We start from the raw sequence: 17,459 nt of genomic DNA, 5'->3' as shown, positions 1-17,459 counted from the left end.
GAAATACAAGAGTCTATTTTAAAAATTCCTTTTGACAAGGAACATCTCTTCGGGCCCGAAGTAGATAAGTCATTAGAAAAAATGAAAAAAGACCCTAACTTTAACATTACTAGGCTAGACCGACCACATAACAAGAGAGGTGGCGGCATCGCCTGCATCTATCGCTCTAACCTCCTTGTCACCGATCTTCTTGCAGATACTACAGATGCCTGCGAATATCTAGCCCTCTCAATCTGCAGTAACACTACCCATCTATGCAACCTGCACATCTTTTACCACCCCCCAGGCGGGAACGACCCCTTCACCGACCACCTCATGGAAATTATCACAGCTAAGAGCTCCCTCAACACCAAAGACATTTTCCTTGGAGATTTCAACCTGCACTGGAACGATCTCAAGGACCCTCATGTCAACGCCATTAAAGACCTCCTGCCGATCAAGCCCTGACCCAAGCTTGCTCACTCCCAACACATGCAAAAGGGGCCACTCTTGACTGGATCATCTTTAAGGAGGCAACAGCGTATCCCTGTGTCTGGTCAGACCACCATGCCATCACCTTCCTGCTACCTGGCACCCACAAGTTAAGAACACCACAACCGGTGCTTCCTAAACGCTGGGTCAGAGACACCAAGAACCTAGACCACATATCACATCGGTCAGTGACTTCAATGATCACAACTCCACAACGATGTTGATCATTCTGGATGACCTAGCCCCTCTTAAACTAAAAAGAACTCAGGTCAAAGATAGAAACTCCTGTACACTGGTTCCCTCAAAGAGAGAAGATCCCTCCGACAAGCTGAAAGAATCTGGAGACAGCACCCCACGGCCGCTCACCTAAAACTACTCTGCCAGGCCAGAAATGCTTACATCAAGAACATCCTCAACTCAAAAAAAGAGTTCTTCAGAGCTGAACTAGGAAATGCCCAGAACAGACCACGCAAACTCTTTGAGCTGGTCAAACAGCAATCGAACAAACTGACCAAAACAGTGAAAGAAAACCCCAAGTCTCATCTCATCTGAGGAATTCTCCTCGTTTTTTGCAGACAAAATCAAAACCCTAGGTAACGAACTTAGTGTGGCCTCAATACCTCTACCATCCTCTGACCTTTCTCCCCCACCCCCCTGCCTCCACAGTCCTCACCTAAGAATCTAGCACAGTGGACCAACTTCTCACTCTACGATGAAGACTCTGTCGCCAAAATCCTTTCCACCTTAAACCCGAACAACCATTTCAATGACCCGCTCCCTTCTAACTGCCTTGCGACCGCTGCTCAATTCATTATTCCTAGCTGGACTACAATAATGAACGCCTCTCTCCGGCAGGGTTCAACGCCCGGACTCTCTAAAAGCGGGCCAAGTCCTCCCCATTCTGAAAAAGCTGTCGCTGGACCCAGCCTCCCCAGACAATTTCAGACCAATTTCCAACATTCCTTTCTTGGCTAAAGTGCTGGAGGAGTGTGTGCAACTGCAGCTAAGTCACCACATCAACAACTTCCATCTACTCGATGACTGCCAATCTGGTTTCCGACCTGGACACAGCACTGAAACCACCATGCTCCACATTGTCGATGATGCCCTACAAGCCCTGGACCAAGACAAAACATGTCTCTTAATCCTCCTAGATTTATCCTCGGCCTTCGACATGGTCAACCATGAGATGCTACTCGAACGCCTCAAACTTAGGATGGGATTAGATGGCACTGTCCTCGACTGGTTTAGGTCATACCTCTAAAACCGATCTCAGAGATTCCTTATCAACGGCAACCTGTCCGCTCCCTCCTTGGTCACGGTGGGAGTCCCTCAAGGTTCAACATTGTCCCCAACCTTTTCAACCTCTATCTAGAACCCCTCGCCGAGGTCCTTCACACCGCAAATATCTCCTACCATATGTACGCAGACGACACTCAGATCTACATAAAAATCTCATCTCTTGAAGAGATCCTCATCTTGAATGAGGCCCTGAAGCTGACCGTCCAATGGCTCTCCTCCAACCAACTCAAACTCAATGCAAAGAAAACTGAGTTCCTCCTAATTTCCCCACCTAAAAGCAACTCGGAGATCCAGACATGGATCAAAGCGGTCACAGCCTTAAACTGCCCCCCGACCATTGTGAACTCGGCCAAATCTCTGGGTATCACCTTGGACTACAACCTAAACATGCGAGACCACATCAACTCAATAGCCAAATCTGCCAGATTCCACTTGAGCTACCTTTGAAAATTGAAACCATTCCTTGACGCTCCCGACCTAAAACTTGCAGTCCAATCCCTAGTTATTTCTAGGCTGAAATATGGCTGCTCCACCCTCTCTGGTTTACCCACGATCTCCCTAGCACCCTTAAAAGCCTGCCTCAATGCAGCTGCCAGACTACTTACCGGCACAAGGAAATTTGATCACATCACCCCTCATCTGAAATCATTGAACTGGCTCCCTCTCGCGGCTAGGATCAATCTCAAGCTGGCATGCATCACGCACAAGGCCCTACACTCAAACTCCCCTGCGTATCTTGCTCAGAAACTTGTGATATCGGAAGGAAGCAGAAATTCACGATCGGCAAGTGCCCTCCTACTCCAGCTTCTGCTCGCCTTCAAAAAAAAAAAACTATAATCGGGCTTTCGCTGGGTCTGTACCAAGAATATGGAACTCCTTCCCTCCCGCCATCAGAAGAATCCACTCTCTGGCACGCTTCAAAAAGGCCAAATCCTTCCTCATGGGTAAATTCCTTGACTAATCCCGTTCCACAACCACCCCATAGACTACTGCCTCTATCCTGCGACCTCGCCCCACCAAGAAACCGAAGTCCGTCCTCAACAATTGTAATATGGACTATGCTGTTTAATGTTTTTTCTTTCCCTCTTGTACCTGCACCCCTTCCCCCCCCTAATTTACAGTATCCTGTATTACCCCTCCTATTGTTCACTCTGTAACTTCTGTAAAGCGCTCTGATACCCGAACGGGTCAAGTTCGCGCTCTATAAAACACTAAAATAAATAAATACGTAGCCAAGTCTATGGGAGCTCTGCAGTCTCTCTCTAATCGGGGATCCTTTTGTCGCTCCTTCTACCGCGGAGGGTCGAAAACTTTGTCCTCAGATAATACTGTTGCCTCCTACATGGGCAACAATCAATCTTCCTCTACAAGGGGCTTCTTTAGAGGAGGATAAAGCGGCATTAACAACAAAGGTCGAGGCAGGGGTTCCACACCACGTAATCACCCCCTCCCCCAACAAGCAGTGACTTGCCTACACTTCCCCCGACCATTTAACACCTGTCGGGGTATGTCTTCTACAATTCCTCCCCATTTGGCAATCTATCACCACAGACAAATGGGTGTTAGGGATTATCCAACATGGTTATTGCCTGGAGCTCACCAACAATCCTCCAAATATTCCACCACGTTCTCATAAAATGTCACCAGAACATTTGCATCTACTTCAGCAAGAGGTCCGATCTCTCCTGTCCAAAGGAGCCATAGAACCTGTGCCATTACAACATCAAGGGACAGGCGTGTACCCCCTGTACTTTCTCATCCCCAAAAAGGACGGCTCCTTGAGACCTTTTCTAGACCTCAGAGAACTAAACCTCTACATACTTTCAGAGCATTTCCACATGGTGACACTTCAAGAAGTGCTCCCACTTCTATAGCAGGGCGATTTTATGTCTACTCTAGACTTTGAAGACAGATATTTCCACATTCCAATTCATCCCCGCTCATCGCAAATACCTCAGATTCATGATAGCGGGTCATCATTACCAATCCAAAGTACTACCATTTGGAGTCACCACTGCTCCCAAGGTATTTACCAAATGCCTGGCAGTAGTCCCAGCACATCTGAGAAGACAACACATCCATGTCTTACCATACCTCGGTTCATCAAAGCCAGCACTTACTAAATGTGTCTCCAACACACTCAAACCACTATTCACGTTCTTCACCAACTAGGGTTTACAGTAAATGTGTTGAATTCTCATCTACAGCCTTCCTACGCACAAATGTATCTGGGTTCCACGATAGACACTCAGAAAGCTGTAGCCTCTCCCAATCAGGGCAGGACTGGGAACCACAACCAGCCCTGGAAAGTGCTCGGCCGGCATCCCCCTCCCCTGCGGGGGGAGGAAGGGGGGTTGATGTGCTGCCGAGCTCTTTGCCGGGGCCGGTTTTCGGCCGATTTTGGTACAGGTTCGATTTTGCAGCTACGCTGCAAAAAAACGGCCCTGTAACAAAAACGGCCCCCAGGGGCCCAAAACCGGCCCCCACCCGTGCAGCGAACCGGGGGATTGCCCGGTGCCCGCTATGGCCAGTCCGGGCCTGCTCCTAATGCAGCGAGGAATCACAGTATTCAGTCCCTTCTCACTCAATTTCAGTCCAACCAATCATTACCAGCAAAAGTATTCAAGTAACTGCTAGGGATGATGGTGTCTTGCATTATAATTGTTCCCCACACAAGACTTCACATGCATCCCCTTCAAGAATGCTTAGCAAATCAGTGGAATGAGGTGCACGGTCAGGTGATCGATCTAGTGTTGGTAGATGGCCACACCCATCGCTCTCTGCAGCAGTGGTGGAACACACAAAATGTATCCGAAGGGCGTCGTTTTCTCCACCTTGTTCCACTGACAGTGCTAACAGCAGACGCATCGCTCACTGGTTGGGGCGCTCACCTACAGACTCACACAATCCAGTGATTGTGGAGCCTAAAGTATAAGCGCCTCCATATATGTCACCTAGAGCTACTAGCAGTGTTTCTAGCACTCAAAGCCTTTCAAACTCACCTAATAGCAAAACTGTCCTAGTCCGCACAGACAACATGACAGCTATGTATTATATACAAAGATGGGGGGGGGGGGCACACACTCTCCAATTGTCATGCCTAGCACAAGCCATTTGGAAATGGGCCATACATCAATATATCACAAGATTTATCTCCTAGCAGAACATCTTCCAGGAGTAAACAATCAGATTGCAGACCCTCTCAGCAGACAGAGACCGCAAATCCACGAGTGGGAACTTTATCCCCAGATTCTTCTTCCCTACTTTCAGGAATGGGGATTTCCTCACATAGACCTGTTCGCCATAGCTCAAAACGCAAAATGCCCAAGCTTAGCCTCCAGGTTCCCACACCCGCTCTCCAAAGGCAATGCCCTCTGGATGAACTGGTCAGGGATATTTGCCTATGCTTTTCCGCCTCTCTCACTCATTCCACTGGTTGTTCGAAGCTCAGACAATCATCCCTCAAACTCATTCTCATAGCTCCCACATGGGCACGTCAACCTTGGTTCACCACCCTGCTAGTGCTCTCAGTGGTTCCACACCAAAAGCTGCATCTCAATTCTAGTCTCCTCACTCTGAGCCATAGAGAAATCAGGCATCCAAATCCCAAGGAACTCACCCTAGCGATTTGGCTCCTGAGGTCATAGAGTTTGGTAATTTACAATTACCACCAGACTGTATGAATATCCTACAAGAGGCTAGGAAATCTACTACTAGGGCATGTTATTCAGCAAAGTGGAAACAATTTGTTATATACTGTAACACTAACAATATCAATCCCCTTGATGCCTCAGTGCAAAACATCTATCTCTTACACTTAAAGCAATCTGGATTAGCCTACACATCCGTTTGACTGCATTTAGCTGTGGTAGCTGCATACTTACAAAACAGACAGCACATCTCTATTCAGAGTACCAGTGATTAAAGCCTTATGGAAGGACTAAAAAGAGTAATAACACCAAGAGCTCCAACTGCACCAGTATGGAACTTGAGCATAGTCCTTACAAGGCTAAAGGGTCCACCTTTTAAACCAATGCACAAGTGTCAACTACAACTTCTCTCATGGAAGATTGCTTTTCTTATTGCAATCAACTCCTTAAGGAGAGTTTGTGAACTCCAGGCACTAACTATACTAGAGCCTTTGTGTCAACTTCACAGAGACAAAGTGGTTCTTCGAACCAATCCCAAATTTCTTCCTAAAGTGTTTTCTGCTTTTCACAACAATCAATCAGTTGAGTTACCGGTGTTCTTTCTTCAACCTGATTCTGTAGCAGAACGAGCTCTACACACACTAGATGTTAGAAGAGCTCTACTATATTATATGTAAAGAACAAAAGTTTTTCGTAAGACAAAACAGCTCTTTGTTGCCTTTTTGCCACCACACAAAGGCAAACCCATATCTAAATCCGGCATTGCAAGATGGATCGTGAAATGTATCCAAACATGTTTTGTGAAGGCGAAAAGCAGTAACTGTAAGGCAGCAACATGGTCTGCACCGCACACATTCACAAAACACTATTGTGTAGATGTGTTAGTGAGGCAACAAGCTAATGTAGGCCAGGCAGTACTTAAAACACTTTTTCAACCAACTGCAACAGTTGCAGATTAGCCACAGCTTTGAGGTTCGAGGCATGTGAGCTGCTAAATTCATATCTGATGCATAGATCGCCGCCTAGTGTTGGGTCCGGATGATTGGCACATTGTTGTCCTGGAAGAGTCTTCGAAGTATCACGAGATAGGTGGCTCCTCCCCTGGACTACAGTGCGCATGGGCATCGGCTCCATCCCCAGATTGTTTTTTTCCGCCATTGGGTTCGGATGTGATTTCGACGGCTCCCTGTCGGAATCGAAAAACCTTCCTTCTCAAGGCCAAAAGGCCTTCGGTATTCGCGTCGGTATTGTATGCGAACGGTCCCGAGCATCGTCTGACTCTTCAGGTCAGATTTCAGCGGAGTGGTTTACCCTTCGCGCATCGAGGCCCTGTACTCGCAGCAAGACCCCAACGGCTTCATCATGGAACGGAGCCCGTTCAAGCGCTGCCCCGTGTGTGGGTCCAAATACCCACACATCGACGTGCATCCAGTTTGTAATAGATGTCTTTCGCCGGACCACGACGAAGACAACTGCATGGCCTGCTCCAAATTCAGGTCAAAGAAGACGCTCAAGCATCGGCGCGCGGCACGACTTGAGGCCTTCCACGCAGCCCCGGCACCCGACGACATATTTGACGACCCCGCAGAAGAAGGCCACGGCCATCAACTTCAGATCTCACCACCATCGACGGAGGTCGAGGCGGATCCAGAGGAATACATCGAAGGACAGAGCCAAGACCTTGAATACGTCGAGGAGGTAGGGTACGACGAAGAAGTCTATGGGGCCGCGGAAGATAGCTCAGAGGATGAGCTATGCCCCGAAAGTTACTCGACTCTGGCTCCGGTCACGGGATCGCCACTCGGCCTTACCCTCGACCCTGCACCGATATCCCCAGCCCCGCCTTCGGGCCCGGCTACGGATACACCGGAGGAGCCACTGTTGCGCGTATCGAAACCGAAACCGCAACTATTGCTGTCGACGGCGCCTAAAATGGCCGACATCACGCCGAAAACGAAACCGAAACCTTCGGTCTCCACGGCTCCGAAAATGGCCGCCGACTCGGCAAAAGCGAAACCGAAACTTGCGGCTTCCACAACATCTAAAATGGCCGACGTCCCGTCCAAGCCAGCAAAGCCGACTCAGTCTTCAACTCCGTCAGCTTCAAGCCACACGAAGTCCAAGAAGACTGTCGACACATCGGCGCCACAAACGGTGGCTAAGGACAAGTCCTCAAAGAAGGTCGTCCATCCCGCCTCGGCGCCTAAGGCCCAAGATCCGACGACCGGAGCCGCTACTCATCGGCACACGGATGCCGGGTCGGCATCGCCGGCGCCTACACCGACCGCAAAGCAGCGTCCCGTGGGAGGCCAAGAATCATCGGTGGCCACTTCTGCTACGCCGAAGTCCTCCGAAGCAGACAAACATGAAGCATCGGTTACCAAACCCTCGGCTTCTTTTACAAAACAGGTCACCGACTCCCTCAAGAGAATTCGGGAGAAAGCACAGACGTCAACGTCTACCGCATCATCGGATCCGACACCGGTGAACATACCGGCGAAGTCGTCCACCAAGCTTCTCTACGTCCTGCCACCAAAGGTGGCGCCCAAAGCGTTTGTGGCCAAGACGGTGTCGAAGAACACCGACACGACGGAATATTCGACGCCCAGTCCCAATTTGCAGCGGCCAAAGGCGTCAGGGGACAATTTAGAGCATTACATCGATGCCAACACAGGGAAATTGACACTTTATAAAAGAAAGATCACTTCCCAACCTTTGGAAGCTTTTGTTATTCCACTAAAAAAGAAAAAACAAGCACAGGACATACCTCCACTTGTTGAACCTCTTCAGCCTCCACCAAGGAGGAGTCCAACACCTTCCCCCCACCACTCAGGGGGTGAGGATGAAGAACAGGATGACCAATATAATTTCCCTACTGACACTGACCCTGATGTACACCAGGACCCATATGATGACGCTGGGGACCAGGACAGCCATCAAGTAGTACATGACCCTCAGGTTTTTGGAACACGTACATCACCTACTGAGGACTCAGCAGCATTCACTGCTTTAATAGAACGGGCAGCTGCAACTCATAATGTGGACATGCACTCTGACCCGGTGGAGGAAGACTTCCTGTTTGACACTTTCTCTGTCTCCGAAAGAACAGTCAAAACACTCCCCATGCTGAAAGGTGTCCTTAAACATGCACCAGAGATCTTTAAGGAACCAACAAGAGCAAGAGTGGTAAACCCACGTATTGTGAAAAAATACAGGCCAGCACCTGGAGACCCTGCTTATATTCGGGGACAGTTGCCTTTGGACTCATTGGTGGTCGCGAACGCCAGCAAACGGGCCAACTCCCAAACAACGGGTGAAGCTCCTCCCCCAGACAAAGAGTCGAAAGTGCTTGAGGCTTCTGGCAAGCGGGTGGCTGCGCAGGCTGCCAATGTATGGCGTATAGCAAATACACAAGCACTACTGGCGCGTTACGATAGGGCGCATTACGACACCCTAGAACAGCTCCTTCAACATCTACCTGATGAGTATAAAGAAGCAGGCGAAATACTCATTCAGGAGGGGAAGCTTATATCAAATGCTGCCATTAAGTGTGCACTTGATGTCGCGGACACAGCGGCTAGGGGTATTAACACTAGCGTCATGCTAAGGCGCCAAGCCTGGCTTCGTATATCTGGGTTTAAGCAGGACATCCAGACTACAATCCTCAACCAGCCAGTCAATCGTGACAGACTGTTTGGCCCTGATGTGGACACCACACTTGAAAAGATTAAGAAAGACAACGAGACTGCTAAGTCCGTGGGGGCTCTCCAATCACAACAGTTCAGAGGCAACACTTTTCGTCGCTCAGGTGCGCGTAGTGGTACCAGAGGACACTTGGGACAACAAACACAATTCGCAAGAGGTGGTGCGCAATCCTCGTACCCCAAGCAAGGTAGAGGGGGTTATCGAGGTAACAATGCCAAGGGCAGAGGCAGAGGAAACAACAACTCACGTTCCTCTGCCACCACCAAACAGTGACTCCCTGTCGCTGCCCCCCGACCATCCAACACCTGTCGGGGGAAGACTACAGCAGTTCCTGCCAGTCTGGTCGTCCATCACCACAGACAGGTGGGTGAGAAAACTAATCCAGTACGGTTATTGCTTGGAGTTAACATCCACTCCTCCCAACATCCCCCCAAGACAACGTCCTATGTCGGCAGAGCACTTGCACTTATTGCAGCAGGAAGTGCTAGTAATGCTGCAGAAAGGAGCAATCGAACTCGTGCCAGTGGAGGAGGAAGGAACAGGTGTCTACTCCCTGTACTTCCTCATCCCAAAGAAGGACGGATCGCTCAGACCCATTCTAGATCTGCGCCCCCTCAACATGTACATACTGTCAGAACATTTTCACATGCTGACACTGCAACAAATCCTTCCCCTTCTAAACCAAGGGGATTTCCTGGCAACCTTGGACCCCAAGGATGCTTACTTCCACATCCCACTCCACCCATCCCACAGAAAATACCTCAGGTTCACCATTCTCAACAAGCACTATCAGTTCAAAGTCCTACCCTTCGGGGTGACTACTGCCCCCAGAGTGTTTACGAAGTGTCTAGCGACAGTGGCGGCGCACCTCAGGAGACAAAACATACATGTCTATCCGTACCTCGACGACTGGCTCGTTCAGGCAAAGTCGGAAAGACAGTGCGCCTCACACATGTCCCACACTATTCACCTCCTTCACAGCCTGGGGTTCTCGCTAAACTACCCAAAGTCGCACCTTCAGCCAGCCCATGTGCAGCAGTATCTGGGCGCGACCATAAACACCCTGACTGCTATAGCTCAACCAAACACAGTCAGAATCAACAACATTCAGTCGCTGATCCAGAGGTTCAGACCGCAACACTCCCTGCCAGCGAGAGTGTTCATGCAGTTGATAGGCATGATGGCCTCCTGCATCTTCATAGTCCCGCACGCAAGGTTGCACATGCGTCCCCTCCAAGAATGCTTGGCAAATCAATGGACACAGGCTCAAGGACAACTGACAGACCTAGTGTTGGTGACAGGTCGGGCATACAACTCTCTGCATTGGTGGAATCCACACAACCTTTGCAAGGGACGACCGTTCCAGGAGCCGGTGCCACAGATTGTCCTAACAACGGACGCATCTCTCCAAGGGTGGGGAGCGCATGTGCTCCACTACACAGTGCAGGGACTATGGTCAACCCATCAACAAAGGTTGCACATCAACTACCTGGAATTGATGGCAATCTTCATGGCGCTCAAGTCCTTCAAAGTGCATTTGTGCAACAAGGTCGTGTTGATCCGGACGGACAACATGACAGCCATGTACTACATCCAAAAGCAGGGCGGTATTCACTCACCACAGCTGTCTCATCTGGCTCAGAGCATGTGGAAGTGGGCCATTCAGAGGAACATCTTCCTCATGGCAGAACACCTCCCGGGCAAGGACAATCAGATGGCGGATCTGCTCAGCAGATACAGCCATCAAATGCACGAGTGGGAGATTCATCCATCAGTACTCCACCCGTACTTCCAGCAGTGGGGTCATCCAGAGATAGACCTGTTTGCCACAAGGGAAAACGCAAAATGCCAAAGCTTTGCCGCCAGGTTCCCTCACCCAGAATCGCAAGGGAATGCGATATGGATGAACTGGTCAGGCAAATTTGCGTACGCTTTTCCCCCAGCGCCTCTCATTCCGCTGGTGGCAAGAAAGCTAAAGCAACACTCGATGACTCTCATCCTGGTTGCTCCAACATGGGCACGCCAACCATGGTACACCACGTTTCTAGAACTTTCCGTGGTACCGCATCAAAGGCTGCATCTCACACCCAGGCTCTTGACGCAGAACCATGGCGACATTCAGCATCCAGATCCGCAACAGCTCAATCTGGCGATCTGGCTCCTGAGGTCTTAGAATTTGGCTACCTCAACCTGCCTCCGGAATGCATGGACATTATCCGAGAGGCAAGAAAGCCCACAACCAGAGCTTGCTATGCAGCAAAATGGAAGAGGTTTGTCATTTACTGTACTAACAACAATATCAACCCGCTAGATGCATCCATCCCTAACATCATTTGCTATTTGTTACATCTTTACAAATGCAATCTAGCGTACGCTTCCATTCGGATACATCTTTCCGCCATAGCGGCTTATCTCCAGAATAGGCAGCACCTCTCTGTTTTCAGGGTGCCTGCCATTAAAGCCTTCCTGGAGGGACTGAAGCGAGTCATTCCTCCAAGAACTCCACCAGCTCCAGTGTGGAACCTCAATGTAGTCCTCACTAGGCTGATGGGCCCACCTTTCGAGCCACTGCACTCCTGCGAAATTCAATTTCTGACGTGGAAAGTGGCTTTTCTCATTGCTATCACGTCGCTCAGACGTGTTAGCGAGCTGCAGGCGCTCACAATCCAAGAGCCCTTCATCCACATACATTCTAACAGGGTAGCGCTCCGCACTAACCCCAAATTCCTTCCGAAGGTGGTGTCACAGTTTCATATCAACCAAACTATTGACCTGCCTGCATTCTTTCAAAACCCACAAACCGTGGCGGAAAGAATGCTTCATACACTAGACGTTAGGAGGGCGTTGATGTACTACATTGACAGGACTCAACACTTTCGAAAGACACAACAACTTTTTGTTGCCTTCTCACCACAGCACAAAGGCAACCCCATCTCCAAAGCAGGAATAGCCAGGTGGATAGTTAAGTGCATTCAAATCTGTTACCAAAAAGCTAAGCGCACTTTATCAATACCCCCAAAAGCGCACTCCACACGCAAATTGGGGGCATCCATGGCGTTCCTAGGGAACATTCCCTTAGAAGACATTTGTAGAGCAGCCACTTGGGCTACACCACACACGTTCACCAAACATTACTGTGTGGATGTGCATTCCAAACAGCAAGCAGCTGTAGGACAGGCTGGTCTCAAAACACTTTTTCAAGCTTCTGCAGCTGGCACGGGCAACCGCCGTTAATGGAGGGACTGCTATGTATTCTATGCATCAGATATGAATTTAGCAGCCCACATGCCTCGAACTGAATATGCTACTTACCAGTATGCATCTGTTCTTGGCATGTAGGGCTGCTAACATTCATATCGCCCGCCCTCCTCCCCGGTGCCCGTAGCGGCTGCAGACACTCTCTTGCATTCATCATTAGCATGGACATCATTTACACTATTTAACTCCATCACTGCCACAATGGCTAAAAACAATCTGGGGATGGAGCCGATGCCCATGCGCACTGTAGTCCAGGGGAGGAGCCACCTATCTCGTGATACTTCGAAGACTCTTCCAGGACAACAATGTGCAATCATCCGGACCCAACACTAGGCGGCGATCTATGCATCAGATATGAATGTTAGCAGCCCTACATGCCAAGAACAGATGCATACTGGTAAGTAGCATATTCATTTACTGCTGTATAGTCTATGCAAAGCATTTCATCTACATCTCTCATTCCTCAAACGGATAATGTTACTTACACAGTAAGCATCTGTTCTTGGCATGTAGAGATGTAGTTTTACATGCACCCACCCGCCTCCCTGGGCACCTATACCTGTTGTAGTTTTCTTACTTTACATACATACGCATGGACCTCACTATTTTAACCCTTACTAACTCCATTCTCACCCTCTGCTGGAAAACAATCTAACAATGGAGTTGATGTCCATGAGCACCATTGCCGAAAGGAGTCGTCACCTACCTGTGACTGGAAAGACCTCTTCGGAGAAAAAACAGTTGCCAACATCTGGACCCAAAACTAGATGTCAGGAGAATGCAAAGCATGTGAATCTACAGCTCTACATGCCAAGAACAGATGCTTACTGGGTAAGTAACATTATTCTTTCACTTTGTGTGCTGCTGGTTTTCAATCTCAGTTTGGCCTTTATCATAGGAATGTCATCGAGGGTCAAACACTGACTAGTCCTGCCTCTGCTTGGTAGTTTGGACCACTATTAACTAGAGTTGAACATGTTTCTCTAAATTGCTTTATATCATAGTGTTTTTCTAGAGGCAACACAAAGCAGCATTTTGAAAAAGATGTAATTTAAAACTGTAAATAACAGTCCAGCATCAAACTGTTAAATATGAAAAAAGAATGGTTTTGAACAAACCCAAACAGTGAATATAAGTCGTGCCAAAAACTGAGAACTAGAAATGTTGCACTCCAGGTTTAAGGCAGGCAGCATCACCCTTGTCCATGATGCAGTTGTGTTGCCAGGGCAGTCTGTCACATCAGGTGGATTTCTTTAATCACCCAGGTTTTACACGCATATTTGCTCCCCTTACCCCTATATATATAACACACACAGCATCTGGAGCTGTATATTATTAGGCTCTATTATTACAAGCCAAGTTAGTACAGAACATGTGATACAATATAGAAAATGGAATTTGTTTCTCATGGCAAATATGCAAAACTTAAATATAAAGCGAGAAACCATGGTATTTAAGATAGTTTGTGATACTGGGTCTCTGCGAATACGAATTAGCATTTATAAAGTTTGCTCTCATGAGAGGGGGCAATGCATGCTGCAAGCAGAAGGCGAGCTGACTTCCACTTGCAAGGCCAAGTCTGTTCGAGCCTAACTTTGTTATGCCCCATTGTTTTGAGAGAGAAAAACTCCATGTATGTAAGAATGTGTGACTCGCTGTCTTAGAAAGCTCAAACCATCTTATTTATACTGTTTGTAGGAGGACTTTGAAAGGTGTCCTTGTGATGTGTGGTGCATTGTGTGAAGAATTTAATGGGAATATTTAGTTTGGTGTATATACGTAAAATCACTAGCCCTAACAATGAGATATACAAATGAAAAGCAACTATCGTAATATTTAAAACCTAGAAGTACACATGCAAAAAGCAATAAAAACAGTGCCCCATGACCATGAATAGTCTGAGACTTGGATCAGAAGTGAATGGAGGACACCATATCAAAATATGAAAGCACACAACTCCCCGAAATCGTAGCATTATGTGTGTGTGTGTGTGTGCGTTATATATAATCACTGAAAAAAACCAAAGGTTACAGGGACGTTATAGTTCGGAACTAGAATTTATAAAAACCCTTAAAAGATGTTATATATAGGCTGATTTCACTAGTAAAAAGCTAGTGAAATTCAGCAGTTATAGTTACCTCAGCTAAGTTGAACTTACTCCTCTACCATGTACTGCTTATAACCACATATTACATCACTGATGACATTGTCAGTCACATCACTGATGACATCTCAAATTACATCACTGATTACATCATCCACAGAACCACTCACACCCCTATACAACCTCTCATACTTCCACTCAAGCCCTCACCCATTCACAAACCCATACTAGTACTCACACAATCACTCTCGTACATAGAGCCACACGCACACCCACTCACTCATACAGCAACAAGCACAAACCACTCGCCCATACAGCTTCTCAATCCTTTTTTTAAAAACCTTGTCATTATTCAAATATTGCACAAACATCACAGTACAGATTAGTCAACTGAATCAAAGAGCAATGGAATTCAAATCACATGGTGCCTTTCATTTCAGGTCATTGGTACGGATTGGTACAATTGTCTCAATTATTTGTCCTAGTGCTCAACACCGGATGACGTGGTAAGGCATACATCACTATGGCCAACAAGTAAGACAGCTCCTATGGGAGTGAGTTATGCACAAACGAAAGACACAACAATAAACCCACAAACTTGGCAGCAGCAGGCAACTGGGTGGGGTTCCCCCAAAAGATACTTGAGCAGAGGCAGAGATCAACCATGTGCATGGACGGAGCCCTCCTAGCCTTTGAGTGAGGTGCCATCCCACCTGGGTTGGGAGGATGTGCATTGCATGCATGAGGCCGCAAGTGGCAGCAACTGAAGCTGCTGAGGCAGACAGGCAACCCATCTGTTCACCAGAAGTGGCTGGGGAGCTAACAGTAAAGCAACTCACATCCATCCTCCCATACTCCGCTCGGACACACAACCCATCCCACACACTATGTGAGCTACGTTTGCGCCTCCCCACGTACATCGGCTAGCCATAACTATATCTCAACTTGGTCATTCAGTCAAAGAGTCACTCCCCTGTATTGACACTGAGGTAGCGGAGTCCACAGTGCACAGGGAAGTCTCAGTCTCCCCATTCGACCTACCCAGTCAACTGAAGGCACTCCAACATATCTCCCCAGGCCACTAAGTTGCATTCCGCATTTTCATTGGTGCGAACTGATTGCAAGCGGCGCTCATCAGCTACTCCCCACTCTCTCAGGTCAGCCCTGCATTAGTCCAGATGGGGGGGCACGGAATGCGCCCAGTGTATGCCAATGCGACGCTTAGCTAGCACGAGCCCCAAGGGAGCAAATCTAGGTCACATGTGAGCCCCATTTTAGGAATCTGGAGTACGCTGAGGAGACCGTGCTGGACCGATGCCTCAACGTGTATGCCCGCAACCTCACGCAGCATGTGCAATACTTCCGCCCTATATATCTGGAGCTGGGCACAGTCCAAAGTCCTATGCAGGAACCCCGCAGTTTCCGAACCGCACAGGGGGCATGCAGACTGGCGTGCAGCATTAAATCGTGACAGCCTCTGAGGTGTCAGATACGTGTGATGTAGGTAAAAACAACTACCTGAGTTTAAAGCCTGTGTTGCTGGCCATCTCCTGTATCTGTGCGAATGCCCGTCTCCACTCACCCTCCATGAGTGGCAATGGCAGGTCAGCCGCCCATCTATCACGGATCTTTGATACATCGACTCTCCGATCCGCTTTCAAGGCCTTATATTTGCAGGAGCTTTGCCCTGTGGTAGAGCCCAGGTCCTGCAATAACGACTGCATCTCCTTGGGCTAATCTGGCAACGTTGCCCGTATCCCGTGGGCTGTGTGTGATATTTTAGCTTACTGCAGGAAGTGGCCTTGAGGCACCTGAAAGCACTCCTTTGCATCCTTAAAGGAAAGCAAGATCCCATTAAGGTATAGTTCACCTGCTGTCACTCAGCCCCCTTCATGCCACCTCGTGAGGTCTATCACGTTCGATATTTGAAGGAACCCCTGACTCCAATGGCGGGGAAGCAACCGAGCGTAGGGAGCTCTGCGCAGAACGAGGGTGACTGCTTGCTCCCAGGCCCTTGCGACCTGACGGACCACAAATGGGTAATCCTAGGCGGCCTATGAGCCCATCATGAGGATTCTTGGGAGCTTCACACCTGCATCCAGTTCGCCAACAGTGCCTTTTCAACGTTAGGATCCTCAGCGCACCACTGCGCTGCATACTGCAGCAATCCTGCAAGATAAACGAGACCAAGGTCTGGAAGACCCAGACCCTTGGCATCCATGTCCAGTTTGAGCACCTACAGTTTTACACAGCTTCACTTCCCAGCCCACACCAAGGAGATCAGGAGGCTGTTTAGGGCTTCAAATGTGGATTTGTTGATATTGCAAAAGGAGTTCTAGAGAGCATAAAGACAGCGGGGGAAGCATAACCATCCTAGCCAAGGCCAAGTGCCCCAAGAATGAGAGGTACAAAAGGGGGTGGTGATGTACGAAGCATCTGAACCAATCAAACACTCACACCCAGTCAACAGATCTGGGTTTAATCCATCACCGTTCTTTAGCCCACTCTGCCACCCCAGTTCAGACATGGCCATATGCAAATCAGTATGACCCTGTGCCTCATGGGAACAGTTCAGCCCGAACTGCCAAGCGCTGCCTTCCCTGGACCGGAAACAGGCTTCAGAGGACCGGTTACTGGCATTTCAGCCGTCTTCAGCCCGGCTTGCTTGAATCCAGTGGCAAAGTGAGCAAGGGACTCCCGTCTGAGCATACCCTGCCAACTTATGGCGAACAAAGTGGTACAAAAGGGGGTGGTGATGGACGGAGCGTTTGAACCAATCAAACACTCACACCTAGTCAACAGATCTGGGTTTAATCCATCACCGTTCTTTAGCCCGCTCTGCCACCCCAGTTCAGACATGGCCATATGCAAATCAGTCTGACCCTGTGCCTCATGGGAACAGTCCAGCCCGAACTGCCCAGCCATGCCTTCCCTGGACCGGAAACAAGCTTCCGAGGACCGGTTTCTGG

This window comes from Lissotriton helveticus, chromosome 5_1, assembly GCF_964261635.1.
Source record: "Lissotriton helveticus chromosome 5_1, aLisHel1.1, whole genome shotgun sequence".
Classification (NCBI taxonomy): Eukaryota; Metazoa; Chordata; class Amphibia; order Caudata; family Salamandridae; genus Lissotriton; species Lissotriton helveticus.
The sequence above is the reverse complement of the archived record's forward strand: the minus strand, read 5'-3'. Positions refer to the sequence as shown.